Raw genomic sequence first — 10,120 nt, 5'->3', positions numbered from 1 at the left:
TCAAAAAGGTGCAACCCTCACACCTAAGGCCATTCTAGGAAACGGCTCATTTTATGTCTTATGGGCCTCTTGGTGTTTAAAGGGAGGTGGGATCATTTCAACCCCCTACTACAGGATCATCCAGACCACCATTATTGTGTGTGTGACATAAAAGATGGCCTGCAGGCAGTCCTGTCATATTCACTTCTAACCTTTCAGGCAACTTACATCATAAATCATGAAGAATGGCAGCGTCAAGTGCGTTCTAGTGTTTCAAAACAACATCCCAGGAGCCGGTGGGCGCCGAGAAGTCCACAGAATTTAGAGGTTCTGCATCTAAAATGTGTTTAATGTTCTGAGTCCAAATGACTTCAGCTGCATCATCCCTGATATCCTCTAGAGTCACACACACACACACACACACACACACACACACACACACACACACACACACACACACACACACACACACACACACACACACACACACACACACACACACACACACACACACACACACACACACACACACACACACACACACACACACACACACACACACACACACACACACACACGCGGAGGAGTTGAGAGTACGCTGTTTTTGTAACCGAGCACCCCGAGCCTCACATGACACCCGTGGCGACAGGCTACCGTGAATGATTAAGAGCGCCCTCTGTCACCCGCAGGCGCTCGCCGACGGATGGATGGATGACATCACCGGGCTCATCACGCTCGCTTGTAATCTCGTGGAACGCACAGCTCTCGTCCTACAGTCCTCCACTGTCCAGAGACGTGGAGGCGTAAGGGGCTTGGCACACACACAAACACACACACACACACAAGCTGGAAGACTTTGTGGCTTCATGTCATTTTTAAAAGCGAGTGATTGTGTGTGATTTATTCAAAGGCAGTTTAGGAGCTCAAACTACTGCCTCCATACTTACAGAATACAACATAATGTGAATATAATAAAGAAAAATATGCTTTCCAATTACTTTAACCTACATTAGAGATCAATGTGCTTAGATTCTGCAATTACTATTTGAAATGAGTAATCGTAACCTTCCGGAAGCAGCTGGATGCTTAGAGGAGAGCGGGAAAATGTTAAAATAAAGTTTCAGTTTCATGGTTGCGACATCCTGTTGTTTCCAACAACATGTAACGTTCTGTGTTTCCATCTCTAATTTCAGAATGAAGTTTATTTATAGGTCAAATATCTCCTGCTGCAGATTTAGATCTCGTCTAAATGTAACAATGGTTCAGGAAACCCCCACAGATTCTAAGAAATCATGGGTTTAACCTTGAACCCCGCTGTTTGCGCGGATAACAATGGGACTCAGCAGCTCCATTGTCTGCAACATTGATGTGCTAATGACATCATGACCAGATGTGATCAATGGAGACGCATGAGAGTGAAAACTTCTCCCCTCAGACAAAGAAACTTGGCAAACTTCATTAGCTGCCACTTAGTGAGTCCCATGACGTTCCGGGTCCAAACTTTAGATTCCCATGGGGGGAGGGGAGGGGAGGGGGGTGGTCTGTACGTCAAATAATATTAAATTAGTAATGCGGAGAACACACACACAATCTAACAACACAGCTATAATATGTGTAAATGAGATTCATGAGAAATGAAGCATCACAAAACTGAAACGCTCAGCTACAAAAAATCTGAAGTTGCATGCAAATATGGAAGGTGCGAGGAACGTGAGGAGCACAGGGACCACGCAGACCTCCATCAGGCCTCCATCAGGCCTCCATCAGGCCTCCATCAGCACGTGTGAAGCTGAGGCGGCGCCGCCTTCGTCTCACGCCAATTTATTTCGCGTCGCTCACCTTTGTGCTTTGCGATCCAAACAACCGCTGGCAGCCTTCCAACTCGCAGCTGAGCCTATAGCTAAGCAAAGAGGCAGCCTACACACACACACTGACACACACCTGGATGATCTCAGGGCTGCAGCACCAGATGTCTGACTGTTGTAATATTCTGTGATATATTTGATGTAACAGACGACATCACTGCAGCGTGCCCTCACTGTGAGGTAACCCTGTGTGTTTAAACTGCCCATTGTTCTTCCTTACTACCTTATTAACTGGACTGAACCGGTCTTTCCTGCTCACCATTTTACATCAACAAAGCTTCGAGCTGCAGGCCTCCAATGACAAATGAGAGAAAAAGTCTGAATCATAACCAAACGCCAAGGAGGAGAGAGGCCAAACATGCTCATATACCAAAGCAGATGAGAGCATGAGGTCAGAGGTCAGAGATGAGTGTGTGAGCGTGTCTTTATCGAGCCAGACAAGAACTTCCAATAAGTTGAACACTTGCCGCCTACATGTAAAAAGGCTTTAGGGAGCAAGTTCCAACAGCCGAGCGTGGAAATTATCCCCACCTCAGCAGGACTGTTGCCCAAGTACTACAGTAGGTCCTCTGTGTGTGTGTGTGTGTGTGTGTGTGTGTGTGTGTGTGTGTGTGTGTGTGTGAGCTGCAGTGCAGGAGCCTCCAGGGCCTCAATGCCGCACAGGCAGAAGCACAACCACAGGCGGATTAAGGGCAGCGTGTTCGACACGAGTAAATAAAGCGAGTCTGAACCAGCATCTACTGCACTGTGTGGCGGCCGCACCGTTGATCCATTTTATATCACAATATCTGTCTGCAGACTCCTGAACACCACAACATGGGAGGAGTGTGTCTTGCGATGTTTGTTCCTTCGCCTTTACAAATCCACGATACCCTGAGAAGGAGGAGGAGGAGGAGGAGGAGGAAGACGGGCCTCCAAATTGTTTTTGTCTGTTTCCAGCCTGTCGTCACGCTGGCCTTTTGATAAAGCCTGTTTACTCCTGCACGGCTGGACAGAGCGTGCAGGCAGGGAGAGTGTGTGTGTGTGTGTGTGTGTGTGTGTGTGTGTGTGTGTGTGTGTGTGTGTGTGTGTGTGCTGCCGTGCTGCCATGTTGCGTGTCAGCAGAGTCAGCAGAGTCAGTAACCGTAACAACACATATAATGGATTCTCCTCCTCGTCCACTCTGCCCTGAAGAAACAATCCAGCCCCGACGTGCCTCAATAATATATGGAGTGAAAACGTGTCGTCTCTTTCACTCCGCCGGGCAGAGAGAGAGAGAGACGAACCTGGAGAGGCGCCAGGGACGAGGGGGCGCAACCTTTTCCTCACGGAGCGTCGTTACCGCGGCGCAGATGGCAGCTCGGAGGACGAACACACCCTCTGGACGGGCAGCGTGCGAGTCCACTCACACGCCAGCAAGACAACAAACGCTCTTTCACTAATTCCTGTGTGGAACCAGACCAACTTCTCATTATGCGTACAGTGGAGGGACTGTACTGAGCTGTGTGTGTGTGCCAAAGTCTAATTAACACACACACTGAAATCCTAAACCATCAGTCTATGACAAACAGGCCGCAGTCACACTTTGTACCAAAGACTAGAATCTGGGCCGTGTGATTGCATGTAACGCTCCCACAGCTGCTGAGCCACGGAACAAAGCTGACCTTCATGTACGGATCACATTTTTAAAAAAAGAGGAGATCAACAATCCAACACGGAGCCGCCGTCACAGCTGGCTCTCGCTCTAGCTAACCAGTTCATTTAATGGATAATGGCTGTTCCTCGTGTGAGGGCGGAGCTAAACCTTTGACCCGCAGACACTCGCTCTCACACGGACCCGTAGCTTTTCAAAGTGCGCGGCGGCGAGATAAGCGGCTCTTTATCAGACGCCTCTAGTGGCTGTAAAGGGACCCGAGCACTGAACCCTCACTGACAAGATGAGGTCGTAAAACCCAGCAGTGTTCCCTTTAATGACAACGGCGGCCGTCGACCAAAACACTCGCTAACAACGGGAGCACGCGGGCCGACAAACATGGGCGCCATTAACCCCGGTAACAAGCGATTTAGCAAGTGAGAGAGAGTGAGAGTGAGAGTGAGAGTGAGAGAGAGAGAAGTCCTGTAAGTGACTCGAGAGGAATGTCCGGCTCAGCACCCACGGATCGGTTACGTCCAGAGTCACCTCACCCAAACCCAGGCGTTGTGAATGGCACGAGGGGGAGAACGTGCTGTAAGTGGGTGCAAGTGAATCAGAAAGGGAGGGGGAGGGGAGAACATGAGCACGGCAGCTGAATTCCCGCGAAGTAACACAAGTCAAATAATCGCCGATACTCCTGGAAGATCGATTACAGCCGATTATAAACTTCCATCTTGTTATATAACCGGAGTCTTCCTCTCTCTCCCTCTCTACCACGTAGATGATGAAAGAAACGAGCCAAATTGCCCCGACGGAGCCATGAGAGTCTTCAAAATGTCACTAGGATCACATCACCGCTCTTCGTCGTTCTTTCATTTGGTTTCTGCTTGAAGATGGCTTTCACATCTGGCAACCCGCACGGATTCTGGTAATCAAGTAGCAACTCGGATTTCCTGGAAACTCTTTGAGTAGCGAATGTGTGCAAACATGAGGCTTCCATCATTAGGGAAGAGCATGCAGATGGCCTGTTGTGACTGTTAATGTGTGTATGTGTGTTTGTGTGTGTTGGCAAGATAACAACAGGCTCAAAGTCCCTCAACGGTTTTCAATCTAACTGCCTTGTGTTGCAGACAATCGTCCATGAATGGGTTCAAGGGTGACGAGGTAACGTGTTGTCCAGAGTTTAAAAATGAAAAAACAAACACACACACACACACAGCTGGCTCCCGAAAGGCAGACAAAAACTCTCCATTACCGGCGAAGCAGGAATGTCACACTAAGCACAAAAGGCGGTACAGAACATGAAACAAAGCAATGGGTTGAACGCAGAGGACGACAGGAACCAAACCCTTCTGGTACACCCAAAAAACACACACACATGGATAACAAACAGATAAGTGCACCACTCAACAGCACCACTAAACACACACACACACACACACACACACACACACACACACACACACACACACACACACACACACACACACACACACACACACACACACACACACACACACACACACACACACACACCAAAGAAGGGTCTCAGCTGACCCACAAACCTCAGCGATTCTAATCTATCAAAGTGTTGTAACCTTCGATCGCTGACCCGGTTTTTGGTCCCGGAGGCCGAAACTGTGCGACACGAATCCTTATTCAACAGCAAACAAGCTAATCTCATGAGGTTTTGATTCCCACCCACGATAGGAATAATAGAATTTCCCAATCTCACAAACAGCAGCTAGATTTCCCCGTAATGAATGCGTCATCTAGCAGGGGAAAGGAAAGGTGACCGACATTCCCTCTTTGTCTTTCTTCTCCGGCTGTGCTCTCCAGAGAGACCACCTGTTTGTGTCCACGGCAACTAGACACTGAGGCCTGTAAACATGGGGCCGGGGCCTCCACCTGACCGATCATGGGTGCGTTGGGCGAGTCATCGTCTCGGCAACACGTATTGCAAAACCATGCGACCGGCAAACCGTACGGCGGGTGTAACAGAGGAAGTGAGAACGTTGATGAGTTAATGTTTAATGGCGTTTCTACAAAGTGCTGGTGTGAGTGACAGCTGATGGGGAAGTGGTTCCACTCATATTGTGGTTCAACAAAGACTGATTTCCTATCAGAACGTTTCACTTACCATAATTTAGCCATTAAACGCGTTATAATTACACATCCACTGCTGGGATATTATCACTGTCAGACCGTCTGTGCTGCAGCTTTTCTAATTAATTTTATTACACGCAGAGATGACAATTTATTCTCCTAGTAAAAGACAAAATGTTTTTTTCCGAGGAAGCGCTTTTCCGAGACGCTGTGGTTCGGTTTTATCGTATCGAAGCACGACTGAGCTAAGGGTTGCGCATAATATTGATGCGAGTCTGTGCGCCGGGGTGACGAGACGGAATTCCAGGACGTGCGAGGGACAGACGGACAGGCGTGTCGCCTGACGGAGACGGGGTGTTTGTCTCTTGTGCCGAAACAACAGGAACCCGCTGAGGATGCCGAGTGAACTTCTTGGAATGCGGCCGGTCAACCCTTGCGAGCACCTTTCCGCCCCACAGTGAGGTGACACCCAGGCGTTATCTCGACCTGTTTTACAACCTCAAATAATGCAACTCAGACATAAACAATGTCCTTACAAGAGCGAAAATGACACCGTGTGAACCTGCAATCATACTCCGACTGTAGTAAAACACGTTTGAAACAAGGCGCAGGTTCAGGAGTTTCTTTATGGCGTATTGTTCAACCACACAGGAAGATCAATCCTGCCTGACTGGTTATTTACCTGCACAATGGTCACAACAAACCAGCAGCGATCGAGATAAACAGGTCTCAGCAACACGGTCGGTACGTTTACATGTTTAAGCTTCCGATTATGCTCAATTAAGGCAATGTGACTACATGATGATGGTATAACGAAACGGAAAGATGAGTTCAGGTTTGTTGTTGGTTGATAAGGCGATAGGCGAGAGCTGAGAACACGCAGAGTGTTGACAGACTTCCTTGGGAGTCAGCCACAAAAAACAACCCACATGTTCTTGACCTTTTCAGCCGCCCACTGCTCAAAAACATGTGACGCCAAAGTCTATTTAAGATAATTGGGAAAACACAACGCCTTCATTTACAAAAACATATCTAATGGCACAAACTTAAGTCCTTGGATCTCAAAAGTCCTTGGATCTAAAAACTCTAGAGGAGTCTGAAGTTCAATGATGAAGTCAGACGTCGTCATCAGAGCAAATCTCCTCCAGGGCATCATCCTCATCATAACGCTTGCTGCTTTCCAACACCAATAGCTTGAAACACAGACAACATCCTTCACCTTTGAGGTCAGTTACTGTTCCCGGGCATTCAGCTTTCTTGGTTTTGGAGGCCAACAGCGTTCCTCTTCTACTAATAAACAGGTATTGATACTTCAAACTGTATTTTGCTTGCATACTAATCTTAACTAGAGGCCTGATGACTCATTCACTGCCTTTTCCTCTACTTTTTAAGTGTCTAACCGTTTCTCCCTGGATCTGAATTACAGCTAACAAGCCTGGGACACACTGTCAAAGGTAAATTGAATCCTCATATACTTTATTTCTTCAAATGGACGACCTTTTGTGTGTAGAGTTTAATATAAACTGGGCCCTGCAGAGGCCTAAATGTCAAAGGCATTTTCCCATCATTCCCTCTTAGCCTCCTATGGAGTCTGGGATAAAGGTGGGTGGATTGCGGCATTTACTCCGGCATGGGAAGCAAAGCAGCGCAATATAGACACAACACATCTGACTCAAGTCACGGGGAAATTGCTTCAAGAGTCAGAGTTTTCATGAGAAACAGACTACAAATGAGTCTAACTACTCCCCCCTAACTCTCTCTCTCCCTCCCTCTCCTGTCTCTCTTTCCAGCTCGCTGTAATGACCTCAGCACAGCCCGGCACTGGCAGGGAGCCAGCTGCTCCCTCACTATGCAGCAGTATACACTCAAGAGCAAACTCGAACAGCCTCGATTGCACACTCCAAAAGAAAAAAGAGCACTGTCAGAGATGACGCGAGCGCGCACACTCACACACACACAAAACACACTCCCTTCCCCTCTAACTCTGCAGCGTACACAATAGAGCTTGATGGAGAGATATCTGGCTGACAGCTCCGGGGTGCCCAAAGACCATAAGCTATGCAGCTGAAAGGGCTGGAGTGTGTGGGTTATTGCAACAACACCACTTTCAATGGGAGGACAGAGAGGAAAAGCCTTGAAAACCCGAAGAAGAAGAAGAGCGAGAGGATGAGTGTGCGTCTCCTCCACTCCCGTACCAGCCCGGAGCATTGGAGAGAGAGCACAGCCTGACCCTGGCCTGGATCAGACTGTTTAGTTACTGTTTTCTTTCTATCTTATCAGATCCCAGTACTAGATGGTCTAAATTATTAGAATTCTTTCTTTCTCTCCTTCTCATGCCTCCCCGGCCGGTTTTTTGTTGTTGTTTTTATGTCACTAAATGATGTCACTCTGCAAAAATTGCCCCTATGAACTCATCATACTAACAGCATTGGTGTCATCTGAAACTCCAGGGTCATATTGTCCTGTCATCATAACTGGCTGCGCTTTACCGCCGCTACTTTGTTGCCATTTTCACTTCATTCACACGTGTATCACATATCTGTGTTATCATTATTGGTAGTTTTTGTTTGTTTTTGTTTTTCCTTCCCCTATATCTACAAAAATGTCTCAGCATTCCTTAACAAAAATATTCAGCAAAACAGGCATTGAACTTGGGGCTGTTAGTGTATGTTGGTGGGACAATGATGATGTGTGTGTGAGTGTGTGTCTGCCTCAAGGTCTCCCCTGTGGTGTCAGAGGGCACGAGTCATCCAAAGACAAAGCCGACCCCATTAGTCAACATGTCCACCTACTTTTGTCCCGACTAACGGTTTTCACAAGGGGGAGCTGCCGATTGGTAATGAGGTGCAGGGAGTAATACGGTGCTGCAGCCTTTATGGTCAGTGTGTTTAAAGTCAAGTGCACACAGCAAAGTTTAATTACACAATGATTAGTCAGGACAGGAGGGTACACAGGGAAGATGGTAGTTCTCCAGTAAATCATCCGGTGCATCAGACAAGAAGTGAGAAGCGGGTGCCAAGTGTGTAAACACAAACGAAAAGATGACATCATAAAGTGGGAAGCTTGACAACACCAGAGAGAGAGAAGCTCCAGAGTTTTTGCAAAGACTTTAAAGTACTTTAAAATGCTTTTATTTTCCCACTGCAGAGTACTGTTACGTAACTCTCTCACACAGGAGCATGCTTCTAAAGTCCCATCTGTCCCTCTCTGTGATTAGATCACACTCACACACACACACACACACACAAACACACACACACACACACAAGGCTGTCCTGAGGCTGGCAGTAGGTAGTGAGGACACCTTCTTCAGACTCTACAACCTGGATTCTAATTTCAAAATTTCAAGTGATTCAAGAGATTTAGAAGCCATGATGAGGACGCCTACTCCAGACTCAACTGCAACCTGGATCCTAATTTCAAGTGATTCAAGAGACTTAGAAGCCATGAGGGTGCTTATGGTGAAGGTTAAGTGTGTCCAGACAAGATTATTATTACTTCTTTAACTCACATTTGTGCCATTTTCCAAAAAATGTAAAATAGAGTAAGCAACCAAACTAAAGTAGGTCATCAGTGAGGCCCACAGCATGACAAACTTTATGGATCACAGCACAAATTCATGATCATAACAAGCCTGGTCGTCAACAACACTCACTATAAAAAGGCAAAGTAATATTATGTGTCATAAATTCCTATATATAGCTACAGCAAAGAGTTAAATAAAACTGCAAACTCACTCCGATCTTCTCAATCTCAACCTTATTTAACTCTATTAGTCCAGATAAAGGAGAAAGCGAGATGGGGGTCTCTGCTGAGGTGTCTCCCCTGGGGACCTCCAGGCGCTGATTGCTCACCCGCGGATTTCGCATTCAAATGAGATGCAGATTCATTTTACCTTTTACTTCACTGAAAACTCTGTTGTCCGAGGCCCAAAGAGGAACGTGAACGCTGCTACAACTACAACAAACGAGTTTTACGTGTTGTTTTACGACCAAAATAATCCTCGTTAAATCAACTAAAGCACAAATAGGACTCCATTTTATAAAGTAAAACAACAGTAATTCACGGGAAACATTACCTGCTTTCAGTGCTGACACGAGGAAAGTTTCAGATTATATTCCAGTGGGAGAATTCCCGGACTTTTCCAGAATCGGAGGTGAATCCCTCTGCGTCACGGTGCGTTCGGGTGTTTGTTCCGGCAGCACGAGAATCGCTGAGGCCGGACAGTCCTGCTTGGTGGTGCGCAGTGTGAGTCCCAATGTCCGTTTAGTTTGAAGCTGTGTGACAAAGCAGGCCCCCTCCTCTTCCTCCTCCTCCCCCTCCCCCTCTACAGAGCACCTCCTCCTCCTGCCGCCGTTTAAAGGGACAGCGACCGGATTATTGCTCCATTACTCCGATTTACTCCGCACTCCTCACAATGGACAGTACTTGAAGCTTGGTGGGAGTCCATTTGGCCGCAGTACATTTACTCAAGTATTGGGTTCGCAGCCCTGTTTAACATACGTGTTTGAGTTTGTTCAACTTTATTATAGTTTTACTTCAGTTGAATCTATCGTAT

General features: G+C 47.1%; 1 protein-coding gene across 1 annotated transcript in view; it reads right to left on the bottom strand.

Annotated features, from left to right (window-relative positions):
• Positions 1–9,863, bottom strand: part of cdc42ep4b (CDC42 effector protein (Rho GTPase binding) 4b) — a 16,556-nt gene extending 6,693 nt beyond the window's left edge. Inside the window, exon 1 of the mRNA XM_076152019.1 lies at positions 9,641–9,863. The gene's annotated coding sequence lies outside the window, so the exon portion shown is untranslated. The remainder of the gene's footprint in view (positions 1–9,640) is intronic.
• Between the last annotated feature and the right edge of the window lie 257 nt (positions 9,864–10,120).

Source organism: Genypterus blacodes, unplaced genomic scaffold (genome assembly GCF_046128005.1).
Source record: "Genypterus blacodes isolate CSIRO-AG114 ecotype Tasmania unplaced genomic scaffold, CSIRO-AGI_Gbla_v1 ptg000055l_1, whole genome shotgun sequence".
Taxonomy (NCBI): Eukaryota; Metazoa; Chordata; class Actinopteri; order Ophidiiformes; family Ophidiidae; genus Genypterus; species Genypterus blacodes.
The sequence above is the reverse complement of the archived record's forward strand: the minus strand, read 5'-3'. Positions and strand labels throughout refer to the sequence as shown.